The 18,166-nt window shown below is 36.6% G+C and overlaps 1 protein-coding gene and 1 long non-coding RNA gene across 2 annotated transcripts in view; one reads left to right on the top strand and one right to left on the bottom strand.

Annotated features, from left to right (window-relative positions):
* The window catches only part of LOC308190782 (uncharacterized protein), a 185,518-nt gene that overhangs the window by 115,814 nt on the left and 51,538 nt on the right, over window positions 1-18,166 (bottom strand). The gene's annotated exons all lie outside the window — the stretch shown is intronic.
* LOC308188801 lies at window positions 2,654-8,532 on the top strand. Its single transcript, XR_013945777.1, has 3 exons — window positions 2,654-2,749; window positions 2,909-3,322; window positions 3,991-8,532. It is a non-coding gene; the product is annotated as an uncharacterized lncRNA (long non-coding RNA).

Here is an 18,166-nt window from a genome sequence, read left to right as displayed (position 1 = left end):
TTTTCAGGAATTGAATTTTTAAAAAGAAATGGAATGAAACTATGAAACAAATTCTTTGAGAATGAGGCAAAGTAGAACTTCTTTTTCCTTTTATTTGTGAAAGAGAAGAGATGGAGACTGTTGATGGGGTGCAGGCAGGAAACATTCATGACTCTCACAACTTTACTTATAAGATGTTTTCAGTTATGCATGCAGCCTTAGTGAAATATCCTGTGGTTGAAATTCTGGTTGTGTTACATCTGTGGGAGTGCTGTCATGAGTTTGAAAGGAACCATGATTTCTCTCTCAATCTTTATTTCCTTAAGAAGCATTTCTGCACTTATTAAATGTAGAAAGAAAAACTGTGAGTTAGCAAGGCAGAGGTGTGAGAATAGGAGGAGTTTTTCTGAGATGGATGGAAGAGGAGGATATTCTTCAAAAACAATTAGATTTGTACATAAACCATTTCTGTTTCTCCTGTGTCCCTCTGTAGCACTGCTCCCTCTTGTTTCATTCTCTTTCCTTTGTATTTTCCTGAAAGAGAGAACAATCAGTTAGTGCTGCATGGGAAAGTGCCAAAAATATTCATGAAGTGCTGTATTTCTGCTGCTGTATCAAACACATCATGAAGAAGTAGCCCAGAAAATGTTCACCCCTTTTACTTACTACATACACTCCAATACTTGAGCAGGTATTGAAAGGCAGCAGTGTCAAATATACTAAGCAAACCATTCTGATATGCTCTGGAAGTAATGTGTTCCTTGGAAGACACAAATTAAACTGTATCCTTAGGAATGTCTTAAAATTTCTACTGGGATTAATTTATTATTTTGTTTTCAGAGAAAAACAGGTACTGAGTGAGCTTGAAATAAACTTTCCGTCATGAACTCAGCAGAACTTCATCAAACTTCTGGAACTGCTAGTTATTACAAATACTGAATATTAAACTTCAAATGTTCACTAACGTATCATTTTCTTCATAGCTATTCCCGGGGCAGATATTTGCACAATTATGACTTGGTACTATGTGTGAAAATGGGATACCAAGACATCTGCACACACTTCACACACAAATCCATGTGTTTTTTTTTCATACATAAATGTAAATATGAGTATACCGATGAAAAACAGGACAAAAATCAACAAAAAATGAAATCCTTTAAAAATGTTTATGTATTTAGAATCAAACTTACATTATTTCTCCCTCTTTGCAAGCACATTTTTTTTTTTCCTGCAGCTTTCTCCAACTGTAAGTAGAATGCAGTTTCAACACTGATTGTTTCTAAGTGGTTTAAAACATTTAAACACAAACTATTTGCATTCAAAGCCTTGATCTTTGTTCTCAAGACCTCAAAAATGCCAAGAAAGGCAGAACTTCTTGTCATTTATTTTCACCCACATGCATTAGTAATATTCAATTTCTAGAAAGTAATTCTGATTCAACATCTTTTACGTGAAGAAACAGGCAATTTCTTCTGTAATTTTCTTCACTTGCTATTTGTGAATTAAGGGACTTGACAACCCACTATAATGGTTGGACTAATGACCTATCCTTAAAATGTCTCAGTTTTGCATTTTATAGTTTCAAGGATGATGATGACGGTGATAGAAATGAAGCTAATAAATTACCATACAGACTATGCAGCTTTAAAGTGAACCATAGCATGAATGACTCCATGATGCCTACATAGGAAGAGACTTTTCACTTCTTAAAGAGAAACTTGCATCAGAAATGAACATTTAACCAAGAAAGCAAGCGTTGGAAAAATCCTATTTGTTCACATGGCCTAGTCATCTACATCCAGCTTCCTCTGGAACTAATTATGATACGATACTGGAATTCCTAGCAATTTTCTCCACAGCATAATGCAAAAACAAAACAAAATTTATTGCACTGTAGATGATGCTTTTCAAGTATAGAAAGATTCAGGTGATTTTCAAATTATTTTTAATTTTCTTTTAAAATTTTAAAATAAAATATGGCTATATTCACAATCTGCAAGGACTTTATGCTCTTATTGTATATTCTTGTGATTTTGTAATGAACGGAAAAGATATAATCTAGTCAGGTGCAAAAAGTTTGACATTGCTGAGCATCTTCTGAGTCTGATGATTTATTTAAGAATTGGGTGCACAAAGTGCAGGATTATGCTTTATTCTTGGTTAATGTTACATATGAATTACAAAACTCCATTTGCTGCCTTCTGAGAAAATGCCATGCTGTTCTCTCAGTTTTCTCCTTCAGCTGCTTGGTGATGTGATCTTTCTTGTTCTCACCGAGGCTGTGCACACTGCTGCAAGCAGTTGTGTGACATAGGTCTGTTAATCTCTGTTAACCAGCAGCCTCCCATTGATTTTCCTTACATCTTCTGTCCACCTTCCAATGTCCAGAAAAGTCATTGCACTGTCAGTCTGAGTCCAGGTAAACAGTAGTTAAAAATATGTTTTCTAAGGCCTGAATGTCCAGTAAAAGGTCTCATGATTTATGACAGGAGAGAATAAAAAGGCATCCAAAGACAAGGAGAAACATAAATCAGGCATTCAGTGTTAGCTGTAATACCAAAGTGACCTCTTACCATTAACAACACTGGAATTTCCAATTGCTGGAAATTCTTGTACCTGAAGTTGCTTGAACAACCCACAACAACCATTAAAAGCCTCGGGGCTCAGCTGTGTCCTGCAGCACAAAGGAGGAAGCTAGTAGGAAACAGCAGAAGAATATAAAGAAGAAGTGGTTTCCATTGATGAAGCTTGAGGCCTGTTACATGAGGTGAGTTTGGAGTAGGGTTGGGAGGAACTTGGGTTCTGCCTATACAGCCAATAAACTAAAAGCCTAGAGCCTCCAATAACCTCTAGGTTATTAGTGAAATTTTCTTTTTTGTTGTTGTTGTCTCTATCAGTTCATCCTCATTGTTTGCATTGGGCTTAGGTAGCAAGGTGTTGGTAAAGCTGCAGGAGAAGCTTCTGTGGGAAGAGGCTAGGGACTAACTGTTGCAGGACAGTGCTGAGTCCATGAGCCAAGCTGGTTGCACCCCTCTGAAAACATTTAAGAAAGAGCAGAGATCACCAAGCGGAGAGGAGAAGGGAAGAGAAAGTAGTGAGAAACAGCAGAGGGAACACCAAGGTGAGTAGAAATGCTCCATGGTAGAGCAGATGTTTCCAAAGGGACTGCAGCCCTTGGGGGACCCATGCTGCATCAGAAGAAAAGAGAACGAAGGAGCAGTGGTGATCCTGACCACAGCTAGCCCTGTGCAACTTGTTGCCTCACTGAATGGATTGAATGTAACCTTCAGTAATAACAAGGGGGAGAAGAGGATCCTGGAGCACAGGAAAAAAAAGAGAGGTATGTTTTCCCTAAGTGCTTTAATTAAATGTTTTAACTTTTATTTATTTATTTATATATTTATCTTTACCCGATACCCAAATCAGACTGCAATATTTACATTACTTAGAAATAAATTAATCTAAGTTCCTAAATTGTGTCTGTTTTGCCTGTGACAGTAACAAGGAAGTGCCCTCTCTTTTTATTTCATCCTATGAGTCATCTTGTTCTCTCATCAATCCTGTTATTACCCTTTCTCTCCCATTGGGTGTAGAAGGAGTGAGTGAGTGGCTGGGGGAGTGCTTAGCTGTTGGCTGAGGCTAACCCACCACACCAGCTCACCTGTCTCCTTGAGCAATCCACCAGTACCAAACTGCCAATAGCAACTGGTAGTGACACACTTTCAAATGAGCATGGCCACATGTTAACGAATAAATAGGGGATCTCTCATGCCATTATATCAGCATCCCTGGGCCAAGCTGAACTCAAGATCTTCCAGTGACCAAGTTTTGGCTTTCAGAAATTCCACAGAAATTGCTAGCTTTCCTGCTTGCACTTGTTACCCCCCTATGAAAATAGATTAAAGCCAAATCAAGTTCTCTCTGAAACCACTTTTCAGTCTTGCTTTTGGTCCATATCTTCTGCTCCTTAGGCTGCCCAATTGCTGTTTTCCTCTACTCTTTTAACAGGTTCTACATTATCTGTGTTGTGTATTCCTTGAAGGACACACAAACCAACTGCCCTCCTTCCAACATCAGCGAAAAGCCATGACTGTTGCACAAGATTCATATCAGAGCTGAAGCCACTAAGATCATTCTGGTTAAGATTTCTCTTTGTCTTAGCGGTTATACTAGACATGAAAACCTGACTTTTCTTTTCAAACAATCTCATTTAATTAAGATTTGTATGATATGTGGTTTAAGATTTGGATTCCTGTAGCAGATAAGCACTAAAAGAAGAAACTTTTTTATTTTTATTTTTTATTTTTATTTATTTTTTCCCATGGAAATAAATGTATGGCAATTATTACATTATTTGCCTTAGGGAACATGCCTGTGGGAGAACCTATAGAATGTATTTTATGATTCCTGATGTCTACTAGTTGAGGGCATTAGCTCTTTAATATTTTTTCAGAAGCTGTCACTGAAGATCATTAGTTGCTGAGAAAGTCATGGCAAAACAAGAAATGCAACAGTTCATGAAATGAAGGTCTAATCATTTCTTGTGATCTGATTTTTCTCATTTCCTACTTTTCTAGCCTTTAATACTCCAGCTCAGTCATGATCTGAATTTCTAAAGTAAAACAAGAATAAAATAATTCATAAGTTCATATAAACTTTATTTAGAAGTTTAATAAAATTTAAATGTAATAGACTGCACAAATCTCACTTATTTTTCTTGGTCATTCTTTATGTCAGCTCTTGTGATTGACAATTGCATGTATACAAAATGAATAAGGAGGAATCAGAATTATTTACACTTCCTCACACGATTCCTGGAAGATCTTAATCTCAGCATAGAGTACACTGCCACAAATCAGTGTGAACACAGTTCTGGTTAGATCCAGGCTAAATTCTAAGCTAATTCTGAAGTATCTCCTTAACTAGTTTAACTAGTTTTCTTTTGGAAGTCACAGGAGGACATGATCTTAAAACTCTAAAACAAGGTCTAATTTGAGTTAGGCACAGTTCTTTGGTCTCTAATAGAGGAAAAGGAAAATGGAGAGATGTCTGATTATGCACAACGTATCAGAATCATATATTTTGCAATGGTTGTCCATTGAAAAATCATAGATTCCTGTTATTTATAGATTTTCTCTGCTTCTCTTTACAGTGTTCACAGTGACACTGCAGTTTCACCTAATAAGAAACCACACTGAAATGGGATGATCTAATTAGCTATTTTCATTGAATCACATTCTGGAAATTGAATAAAATTATTTTTCTTCACTTCACCCACATTCCTTTCTCACTTACTCCTTTTCTTCTTCTTTCTTCTTTTTTTTTCTCTTTTTCTTTTTCTTTCTCTCTCTCTCTCTTTTTTTTTTTTTTTTTTTTAACAGGCAGCATCACACCAAATAGAACATGCTTTTGAAAAGATTATTCTAGAAGTGCTGAAATTGCTCTATCCTGCCATTTTTATTCAATTTCAAACTTTAGGTTTAAAAGGTTTCACAGTACAAAATGTAATTACATCTGAAGATGCCTTCTATCCTAAAGAATGTCCATTTGTGAACAATATATTCTATTCACAACCAATCTCTTGCAATTGCAATAAATAGCTCTTATGTTCTGTTCATCTATTATTACTTAATTTTGAATTAATGGTTTGAAACCTTCCAAGGAACTATATTATGAATATTTTCCTGAAATGATATATTCACAAGTCTTAGAGAATCTGGTGTTTCATTATGCATTCTTGAAGTAGAATCTGTTGCTTGGAAAGTTTCTTCTCTCTTCCTTTTCTTTCACTGTGGTTGAAAAATTTAAGGCATTTAATTATTTTAAATATGGTGAGAACAGATAATGGAGACGGGGCCTGTGAATTTCACTTATATATGCCAATACTTTACAATGTCTAAGGCCCAAAAATTCAGTGTGAGTGGAGATGTCATCCTACATACAAACATGCCCTAAAATAACTATCTTTTGCTAGTGGATTTACCTCTAAGACTTTTGATGCTTGTAAATCTTGATAATGACAACCTGAGAGACATTATTAGTAGATCCCAGATCATGAATTTTAGAAAGCTACCCATCAAGTAGCTGCTCTGCTGTATAGTTTTAGGATTTGAGAGAGGAGGAATGAACTGAATGATGTGAATGAAGATAGCTAATTAAAAGATCATCAAACGCTCTAAAACGTGTAAAAAAATCATTACAAGCAAGGTAGTTGGAAGTTTTAATTTCTCATAAATTTTCTTTACGCAATATAGGAGTCAACAATCATGTAGTCTGGGAAAAAAAAAAAGAAAAACAAAACAAAAAATAGCTTGCAACAGTGCTTGAAGCCTTTGACGAATTTAATACTGCTGGGAATCAACTTTACTGGATCTGTAGATTCCTGTATCCAGCTTATTTGGTGATTGACAGTCATATTGATGAAAAGATTTCATGACTCACGCATGATTGATAGGCATGTATCAGGAGAAAATAAAGCACAACTTCTTTTGAGTCTCACAACAACAACAAAAAAATCTGTCTCTTTGCCATTAATTTCAGTCAGTGATGTTTTTTATTTCCCATTTAGAAAGACAGAAATGTACTTCCAAAATCTAAAAGCCCACATGAAATGACCCACAGGCAAAGCTCCTTATTCCCTGGATGTACTTTCTTATTTGCATGTATAACAGTGACAATTCATAACAAACTAGAATAGGAGTGAATAAGACAGAAAAAGCTCAAGCTGCTAAGCATTAAAAGAACGTATGTAACAGAGCAGAGTGTTTGCACTTAATCAGGCATACATGTGTACATCAGACTGAATTAACAGTGACTGAAAACTGGTACCACCTGTGACTCTAATGTCAAGTTCAGCTATGTTTCTACTGTACAGCCTGGGAAAAGAAAAATTAAAAAGCAAATGTTCTTCACTGACCATCAAGACTGGAATGCTTTTGGATGCATGTGTTCCCTGCAGAACCCACCAAAGAGTGACTTCAATATTTTGCTATACTTTGCTATTCTCCTATTCCATTTCATCAGTTACATGGATAAAGAACTGTCAGTGCATTTAGCAACTTTAATAATTGGTAAAGGCAAAGAAAGCCTGGGGGGAGAGGGGGTAATGAGAAAAAAATAGTCCCTAAGATTTGATGAATTTCTTATTTTACTTGAGCAATTTAGTGCCAATGTGAATGAGATTTTTAATGAAAATTAACAGGATGTTTTTCTCGTTGCTGGGCTTATTTTCTCTAGCTGAATAATTTGGAATGCCTGTTTTGAATTTCATGTGAAAGTCACAGAACTAAGCATTAATCAGGCAGCTAGATTAAATAGAGCTTGAATTATATTGCTTTAATCTGTTCTGGATAAATCTTGAATGGTGTGATTGAGAAATTCAATTCAAAAAAGTTTGGATTAAATGCTTTGATCTCTGAAGCCACAAAACTCATGTGAATTTCCAGGAATCTGCTCTGGAAAACAGACACAGATGTCTGGTTAAACAGTATTCATGGTGTGTTACAGGATTCAGGTCCCTTACCTTGACTTGAAAAGAAAAAGTGGATATTTTCATGCATTTTTTTGTTTGCACCTAGGTTGTTTCAGACATTAGCTATCATCTTTACTTCCTTTGTTGCCATTTTAAGGAATATCTTATACTGGTGGGGAATTAAATGTATATTTGTACACATGAACTGATAAATGAAATGAAAAACTGTCTATAGTTCTGTCTGTGTTTGCCCTTCTCTGTGCATGCTCATTTATCTCAGTGCAAAAGTGAGCACAATATGGATGCAGGGCATATAAAATATTATGGTGCTGATGAAAATAAAAACATATCTTAACTCAAAGGACTTTAATCTTAATTTTATTTATGTATTTATTTATTTATTTAGTTTGCTTGTTTGTTTGTTTTTGTGTGGTAGAGGATGTAATCAGAGGCACATTTTCGTCTGTGGCACTTATTTACTCTGTTCACTTTCAGAGTCACTGACTGTTTTCCTCCTCTCATCTGGGAACGGTCAACTAGTATTTCAAATAAATCTTTCATCTTTTTGACTCCATTCCACTCTGTCTTGATAGTCTTACATCTCTTATTTATAGGTATAGCAAGCAGTAAATAAAGAGAACATATTGTGATTTTGTCCTATAAACAAGAAAAGAAAAAAAAAAAAAAAAAGGAGAAAACCATAGGTGTGTAGGTCCATGAGTCTGGGAGGAAAATTTACTTTGGATTTCATTTGTAATGGGAAAAATATCCAGACAAAAACAAGTTTTATGGAAGTGGTGTGTACACAGATAACAGAATTTATGCAAAGAAAGTTCAGAAATGCATAATAAATAGTTTCTTCTGAGTTTTCAGCCCTCTTCCCTCATACAGAAAAGATCTGGATACTTCTTATTTATAGACTTTAAAGAAGAACATAAATCTCTAAAACATAGAGTTGTGAAAGAAGAGGGTGGAAAAACAGTCCCAAAATTGTGTTCATGAACACAAAAAAAGGTAAAAATGAGTTTGTAATTTACTGCAGCTCGGAGGCAGCAATAACTAATACAGTGGAAATTTACCCATTTTATGCATCTATTTTGCTTGCTTTACTACTCTGCTGTTCATAAAAAGAGCATTTATTTCAGCAACTGTCATGTCACTTGGCATTTATGTGATCTCTGAGCTATGTGTGAAAATGCACTTTTTTTTCCAGTTCCAATTTTTATTGAAAAGTTATTTATGTTACAAATTGATATCGAGGTGATTTGTTCTCTTGTCTAACTAGTTTTACTATTCTATTTTTATTATGTTCATTCTTATCACTTGGGAATCAGAATCATAAATCATTTGGTTTTGTTTTTCACATCCTGATTCCTACTATTATATTTGCATTTCATCCGCTGTGCACTGCTATTTTAAAAACACTTAGCTATTAACTGAGAGATTAAAAAGTATACTTTTCCATTGTTATACATTTTCTTACCCGTGCACCAAACTTATGAGGTGCTTTGTATTGTCCACCACGTTATGAACTCAGTGGTGTCTTTCAATAGTTTAATCCATTGTTTCTCTTCGCAGTTATTATAATCTCTTGCCTGCGTACTGATGACATCCACACAGGGATCAGAGATGTTCTGTGACTGGCACTGCTCGCATGTACAACCAACAGGGACATCACCTGTCTTGCACAACTTGCAGTGTCAAATGTGGGATGAAAGACATCAGATGCATAGAAGAAGTAGAGAGGGGAAGTGCAAAATTATCTCCACCTGACTAAGCTCAGCATGAAAAAGAAACATGGCAGGAGCTAACGGCAAATGAGCGGTGGCATTGCAGGTGCCTGTGGGAAGTCCGAGAGGTAAAACTTCTAATCAATGTAATACAGCTGCAGTGTCCTACTGCTTGGTATGGCACTCCTCGGAGTTTCACCTCAGTGCCTTTTTCCTCACACTATGTGTGACTCCACTCACACTGAGAGTGACTGAAACAACCTCAATTTTCCGGTATGCTACTTTCTCATCTTTTCTCTTGAAAAATATTTAAGGGGAGGTAGTTGAAAAGATTTCAGGAAAAGGTGCTTTTCAACACACTCTTATGAAACAAATATTCTCTAGGACTATACATACTTGGGGCTGAATACCAAGAGCAAACAGCATAGCCTTGGGACAAATCACTTCAGCTATCTTGCAAGGTGGCTTGTGGGGGAGGAAGAGCACGGAGACCTAGCATGCTTGAACTTGTCTTCCCCATCCTCCAGGAATCCTTTTTTCTCGCCAGTTAGATGACCTTTAAGCTAGGGAGAAGTGTGGAGAATGGTATGTTGGGGGTGTTTTTGCATTTTGGGTCCTACCAAACCAGAATAAAGTTAAAAATTGAAATTTCAAAATTCTCAATGAAATGGAAGTACTGATCTCTGCTCAGTGCTGTGCAAGAACTACCGAAATAATTGCTAAATACTTACAAACTTTTCTCCTGGGCAGTATGCACAAATAGGATATATTTTCAGCTAACTAATTCTGTGTGAGAGGATGTGTGTGTCCTTGTGTTGCAGGATACACGCACAAGTGTAAGTTTGACATGTTGAAATATGAAAGTGCTTATTATATTTCCAGCATATTGGCACTGGTTCCATAGTTCTCTTGATTAGCACAGGATAGCTACTGAAGTTCATTGATTATACAAGGTATGGGGAATAAGATAATGTGCTGTTTCCCAGAAGTTTTCACCAAAACAACATTACTTCTGAGCTGTGCAGATTGTTTAGATAAACTTCCCATCTGAAGTTTTTGTGACAATGACACCAAACCTTAGAGGCTGACTTTGGGGTGAAGTGCTTCTTTTTCTTCATCTGCAGTAATAGTTCTTCAGAGAGCTCTCCTGTTCATCCACTTGTAGCATGGAAATTACAAGAGGAATGACAGCAAAAGAGTCTTGAGGTGATGTAAACATCACCTGCTGTGGAATTTGTCCTCTCTTCTGTTCTGGAGTTGTAGCACACTCTCAGCTAAGGTCCCTGGTGTCTGTTCTGGCTGTTGCAGAAATGTGCTGTGGTGCTATATACCACCTTTGAAATATCACAGTTCTGGAGGTCCTCCAGGAATCACCTAGAGGGAGCAAAGACTGTTAGATAATCTCCTGAGAGGCTCTGTTGCTTCCAGGAGGCATTCTTTTCCTAGTTCCACCTCCAAATATGTCAGAACAGAACTGGAAGACTATAAAACCACACCAAACATTTAAAATGAAAAATGAAAAAAAAAAAAAAAACCAAAAAAACCACCATATATAAACCTGCATTTCTAGCAAAGAAACACCATGTATTTATTCAACTATTAAATTAACCTGCAGGTCAAATTGTTTATCTTCTCTTTTGTTGTAGCTGTTGGAGTTAATGGCCTTGTTTCTTTAAGAAGATTGGCATAAAATGGTGGCTGTTTATTTCTAATCACAAACTTAAGCTGGTACAAGGCTATATTATTCCTTCTTGGTGTAAAATGGATCACAGAATAAGTGTCTGCTCAACAGCTATTGACGGGAAAATCTCATCTGTTGCCTTGGCAGTTTCAGTATATTTAGAAGCTGAGAACCCAGATGTGAGTTTGCGTTGTGCTTGTTTATGACTAACACAATATGCAGGACCACTCAATCCTGTAAAATATTCAAGGCTTTTCCTTTGCTTGAGATAATTGAGCTGCAGTGTCTTTACTGGGCTCCACACTTTGTCCTGTCACTCTAGAATTTATAGTGAAAGGGTAATGGTGGAATGCAATCTAATTTTGTGAAAATGAGTTGGAATTATTATCTTCTGAGCATCAACTGTGAGACAAAGTGTGGTGGCTGCCTCTGTGAGGAGAGCCTACATGTGCCATAGGTATTTTTACAACTGCATTCCTGCTCCTGTGCAAAAGCTTTTTGTATTTACTGGCCGTACTGTGTCAGATGCCTACAGACCAAACAGCAACTACATTATGTTTTTTTTTTTTTTCTTATATAAAGACAGCCTGGTCACTGGCCCATAAAGTAATAACCAGAGAGATATAGCAAATCCTCTGATAGATATGCTCATTCAGGAAGCATTCATAAAAGCTGTATTTCTATTTACATGCAGCAGACCTCCTGATCCTGAAGGAGATCCCAAGCATTGGGTGTGATCCCCAGATAATCAGTCATATTTGCTCTAGAGGTAATGCCATTTTCAGTGCACCTGTGTTCAGACACACCATTGCAAACAGTGCTGCCAATTAATATTGCTCCCTTGCCTCAGAATTTGGAGGAGGGAAAAACAGAAAAGGAGCATTGCTGACAAAAACATAAAAACAGTCTTCCTAGATCTGAGGCTGGTATTCTGTATCCAGCAGTAGCTAATGACTCATTCTTCAGAGGAAAGTCAAACCCCACAATTTGTGCAAAGCCATAAAATAGGGAAAGTATTCCTTGCAGAGCCTGCAGCCATCAGCTTATTCCCTGAAGCATGAGATTTGATTGTGTGTTTGTTTCTTGTGGAGAAGAGCTGTGAGTATTTAAGCTTTTCAGGCTGGAGATCATGCATTAGATTAACCTGGAGGAATCCAAGGCCTGTATAGAACAGATTGTGGAATTCCCTTGGCAGAAGTGAGCAAAGCAGCCATTACTAACATGCTGTCATATTGCTAACTGGAGCCGAATGACAAATTCATAGGAAATTTTGTTTCTATTTCTGTTCTTGAGCTATCAGTGAGAAGCTTGTGATTTCTTCTGGGTGTAAGTAGCAACCTTATTTCCCACATAGTTTCTAAGTTTGTGTTGTGTTTGCAAACAGTGTAGTCTGGTATGAGTGGTAGCTGGGACTGAACAGCTAGGTCATATAGAGCTATCCACATTTCTACCCATGGACTTCAGGCAAGGGCTGGAAAGTTACTGTTTTGACTCTATTCACTCTTTTCTACTTCTCTCTGATTCATCTTCCTTCCTTCTGTTCTAGGCAGTACAAAGGAGTACTTTCATTTTTGATTCAGCTTTGTTTTAAATTGCTTTTGTCTGTTTGTTTGCACTGTTTCTATTTTTTTTTTTTTTATTTTTTTTGCCAAGGAAACAAAAGCAGACTGTACCTATGTCACACATAGTTTGGGGCTGGTCCAAGCTTTGTTAACAAGATTCATCTAGAGAAGATATGAAAAAAAAAAAAAAGTCATGATTTGAAGTGCTATCCTGTGGGTTGTGAGCAACATCACAAATCTCCAAGGAACTGCAAAGAGATTTGGGTTTCTACTAAAGATGAATTCATGTATTTTCAGGCCTAGTTGCAGGAAGAAGAGAGAAGTCTTTTGAAACTGCTGCCTCTACCACCTTTCCCTCTAGGGCTGTGGCACTAATGGGCTGCTGAACAGAGCACTTTCTTCAGTCACCCTGCAGTATGCAGCTGGCCTTATTTTTGGACTACCAGAAGCAAGGTATACTCACATTCAGTGGTGACTCACAGTCTGCTCCCTCCAGTCACCTATCAAATCCCCTGTGGTTCAACAGGGAATGCACTCAACAAGATGCTCAGTGCATAACGCCAGTTTTATCATGGTTAATTCACTCCTCAGTGCTTCAGAGATCAGAAAATCAAAGTCCACCTTAAAACGCTACTATGGGTAAAAGTTTTTATTTTTTTTTTCCTCCAGTTTTGGAAAGAAAACACATTTTTGCCTTCACATAGTTCTTGGTCCTGTGAAAGATAGGAAATATTGCTCTATTTTCTTCAGAAATGGTGAAAGGCCTCTTAGTTTTAAAGGGAGCTAAGGGCAATGAATGGTTCCTGCTACCTCCCAGGATCAGTTTTCATGACAACACTTACATTGCTCCCCCTGTTTTGACAATTACAGCTTTGTAATTGAATAATCAAGAACTGGCAGCACCAACTGACACTGGCATGTGAGTTAAGTCTCAGAGCTCTGCTTGTGCAGAGTAGCTGTGTTGTCTTGTAGGTGTAGTTTAGACTTCATTTTGATCTACAATAAACTTCAGACTGTGAGTCCCAACTCTTCTTCAGCTTGGAAGGAGGTCCTATGCTCTAACTGCTGTCTCCAGACTATGTTAAGCCACCACCAAAGTCCCTGCCTTTTCCTCCTGCCAGTGCAGGAAGTGGGGTGGGCTGCATGGCATTGAGGTGGTGGGGTAGGACTGAGGAACGTCTCGTTCTAGAGATGCAGTCACAGAGCCCTGCCTACAGCAACAGTAGGTGGACCTGGTTTGTTGCCTGGGCTTGCTGTTTTTTCATTTGCACCTTACATTTCTCTGGTGGCCACTGGACTGTTGGTGGAGTTTGTCATTGTCACCTGACCCATTCTGCTCACCTTATTCAGATAGTGTGTCCTGGCCAGAGAGATTGTATGCTCTTAGGACATCCACTTTGGATTTTACTCTTATGTTATGAACCCATAATAGCTGTGAACAACTTAGAAAGAAACCTAACTTTCAATCTTACTTGCAAGATGAAATAAATATTTCTGATTTGAGGGGTATTGGACATTGTGAGAGAAAATAATAAATAAAAATGTTATTTCCAAGTCATAAATCCTGATATTTTTCTTCCATTTACTCTAGCTTTTGACACCACATGACTGACTTGCTCATCAGCTAGCAGTCTGTGTTCTCCCAAACACTGAAAGAGTGTGCATTGATTTGGATCACATACAAAAATAGTGCAAGAAAATTGAGCTAATAATAAAACTATTCTGCATAAACTAATTTTTTGCTCTGTGCAATAGCAAAATTTAATATCAAAGACATCCATAACAAGTTGATTGTGGCAAAACGCCAAGCTGTTTATAGGTATTTATTCATGCTTTCTAAATACATGTCATCTTCTATTTCTTAAAGACTAAACCCTGTATTTTGATGCAAAGTATGAACCTATATTAGGTCATTAGATGCAGAATGGATCTTTCATGTCCATTTTCAGCCATTAATTGAGCTCCTTGTGAAGACTGTCTTCTGTATTGTTTACTTTCTTGGTTTCAGATATTTTATCCCTCAAATTTATGTTCTTTTAGGATAAAAGATAAAAACTGATTGCAGTAGAATCATTTTCATGTTAACATAAAACATAATCCAGTCCAAACAAAGCCTGCTATAGACACTGCAGCAATAGCTGCCCAAATGTCATAGAAGGCCAAATACAAAAGGACAGATTAACCTTAGTGAGATTTTATTTTGTTGCTACTCTTTAACATTTTAAGGGACTCAACAATAATTTTAGCAGACCTGTTACAAAAATGCTGTCAGACCATCAGCCCACCTGAATTCAATTTCTAAATGCTGAAGCTCTGTGTTTCATTGGAGCCAAGATGGGAGAAGGGTGCTGGTCTCCTTATGGGTTAACATTTTCCTACCACCTTTCTGTGGGAATATTGCTTGCCAGCTTGTGGTGTAAAATTGAAAAAACAATATATATATATATATATTGCCTTGTGCAGGTGGATAGATGGACCTTCTTACCTTTATTTATATTTGTAACTATGACAGGGATGTGTCTGATCACAAATGCCATCTTCTAGATCACCATTTTGCCATCGGTCTCTCTTGTTACTCCAACTGCTCAGCAGAAAGCACCCTAGACACTCAACTTGGATCACATTTTCAAGCTCTCTTTTAACACATCTTCTTATATATACATATTTAATTTCCAAGTAAAGGTTTTAAGCTTTAATTCCTCTTCTGCTTGTTCTTTGCCAAAGCTATTCTCTTTATTCACACTGTGATCTGCCCCGAATTTAAACCAACAAATCAAGTCAGCAATTTAACAGAAGTGACACTGATAGATTTTTCAAAAGTGATATTCCTGGGATTCATGTATGTCTTTCACATGAAATTGTTTAGTCCTGCATTCCCTGAAATTATAAAGAGCAGGTGTGTTGTTCAATTTGAAAAAAAAAAAAAAATCACTACAGTGCCTTGATTCTTGCTTAGATAGAGTTTCTGCCTTGCAATGCTTTATATTATGACAATGTTGGTATTGCCATGGCTTATTTTTCCCACAGTTTCTATGTTATAGAGCATTTACTATGAAATGCGTAATAAAATTATAAAGCATTAAAATAGCGGAGAATAGAACATTCCCGCATTTTTGTGTACTGCTGGAAAATAATTCCTAATGTGTAATGTAAATTTTTATTTTCATGAAGCTTTTGTATCTTGGGATATCATGCAAATACAAAGTAACGCTGAGCTTTGCAGTCAGTATACCTGTTAACCACTTAGTAAGACAATACATCGAGGCATTTCATGAATTTCATTCTATTGTGAACAAAACAACATGGGATAAGGAACCTGTCTTCACAGGAAACCATTTGGGTCTGCACAGGAGTGGAGATATCTGAGAGAGGACAGAACTGTCTTTGTTTTGTTTTGTTTTATTTTGAATTTAGTTTTAGCCATATCAGTTATCGAATCAAGTTCATAGTGCCAAAATAGGTGAAAGGGGGTACTAATGGCAGAAATGCTTTAAGCTAGTATTGCCATAAAAACTTAATCTTGCAAAACTACAGCCTTGCAGGTACTCATTCCTATCTACTGTACTCATACCTAATCTACTGTGTATTCTGGCATAACTGCTGAATATTAGATGGAGAGGGTGCTTTTTACTATCAGAGCTGATTTCTGTACAACTCTTTCTCTCCAAGGAGCCTGTTTTTCTTTGTGTATTACTATACTTTAGCACATAAAGATGAATCATCAAAAAGTCTCTTCAATTTGTTGAATGTTAATTTTGACACTGTGAAAAAACAGAAGCCAGTAAGCATTTTAAAAAGATATTGTATTAGCATGCTGTTTCCTCTGACCTGAGTAGCTAGTCACTAGCTGGGATCTTGCCAGCTTGGGAAGAGAAAGTGATAATATCAACTGGGCATTTTTGCTGGTGCTGATTACTTACAAAGATTGCACACAAGAGGCCTGGCTTCCCTGAGGCAGGAGGAAAACTGTAGGTGGCTTCTCTCCTCACAATTTCCAAGCCTTTTTCCAGCTATCTTACACCACAAAGAAGCCTAATTGCTTCTTCCATTTAGCCTGAATGTAAGGTGCAGAACACACTCCAGAGCTCTAACAAGATCTGTGATTTTCTGCAGATGAAAGCCAAGTTTGAGGGCAGCCTTTAGCACCTTCCCACACAGACACCCAACAGGGCATGGCCAGGCTGGGCAGGAAAAAGGTCTGCCCAGAGGAGAGCAGCTACCTCACCGTAAGCCTTTATAAATATTCTCAGCTGGTCCCATTTAAGGAAATGATACAGTTTTTCCTGGTAGGTGGAAAACAATGAAACAGAATCACATTCATAGTTGTTAAGTGCTGATATAACCCGCATTTTCTTTGGAAAGAAAAAAAATCAATTAACTTCATTCTATTTAAATATTTATTTTTCAATTTAGTTTATACAGGAAAAGTGTCTCTAGTGAAAAAAAAACAACAAAACAATCAACCAACCAAAAAAAAAACAAAACACACACACACAAAAACAACAAACAAACCCTAAACCACCATCACCACAAAAAAAAAATCCACCCCAAACCTACCAACCAAACAGAAAAATCCACCTAAAACATAGTTGCATTTAAAACTGTGCAAAAGGATACTGATGTCCCTGACTGCAGTCATACTAGAGAAAGACTGGCTAGTTGATTTCTTGTGTTTAGATGAGTAAAAGTTAAACTATAAATCCTATATTTGGATGAATGACTCTTAAAAGGAAATTAAATCACAGGATTTGAACACTTTATAGTGGATGGATATTAACATAAATATTTTTTTCGTAACACATTTTTAAAATAAACATTATTCTTAATTTTTCTAATTATTACTTGTCAACACTGATTTTTATTTTTTTTTTAAATAGTCATTTATGAACCAGATGCTTATTCATCTTGAGTAATATCATATAGGAAATTTGGAAATTTAATTCTTTTCCAGAAAGCATATGGCATATAATCACTTCCTACTGATTTGGGGATTTTTGCTGTATATTTATGGTTATGCTTATGATCATGAATTTTCCAGAATGGACATGTATTTAGAATCACACATATGATTTGTTGCTTTAGAGTTCATGTGAAAAATCAACTGTTTTTTATTAACATCAAGTTAATTGTTGAAATGACCTCATGCTACCTTATAAAGGTATTTTGATATAGTAAAAGAGATTATAGGGAGAGCTTACAAAAGAAGAGCATCTCAAACTTTTCTAAAGGAATATGTAAAAAGTGATCTTGGTCCTCTTCTGTGTTAAATATTATATTTTAAATAACATCACCCACTGCAGAATTAGTGTTTGCAGCATGTGATTCATGTTGACTGCTATCACACCTTTCAAAAAATCTGCTTTCAGTCTCCAAAAGATCTTGATCCTTCCTGGTTCTAGCTGTGGAGCTCTTGTGCAACCGAGAAATACTTTCTCACAAACCCCTCCTCAATCTGTCAATATCAATTCTATTTTCTTTGAGTTTCTAGTCAAGTAACAAAATTGATTGTGTCCTTAGTACAAGGTGAATACAAGGTAGAGTTAACTCTGACTTACGTGTATTTGATACTGATGATCAGACTGGAATATTTGATCCGATTTAGGAAATTTGATATTGTAGTTTTCTAAAACATTTAGAGAAAAACTAAGACATAGACCAAATAGGAGGATTATTATTTTTTTTTCCCCCAGGAAGAATACATTACAGAAATATTCCTCTTAATGCACATTGAGGTATTACA

This window comes from Anser brachyrhynchus (genome assembly GCF_964034855.1).
Source record: "Anser brachyrhynchus genome assembly, chromosome: 2".
Taxonomy (NCBI): domain Eukaryota; kingdom Metazoa; phylum Chordata; class Aves; order Anseriformes; family Anatidae; genus Anser; species Anser brachyrhynchus.
The sequence above is the reverse complement of the archived record's forward strand: the minus strand, read 5'-3'. Positions and strand labels throughout refer to the sequence as shown.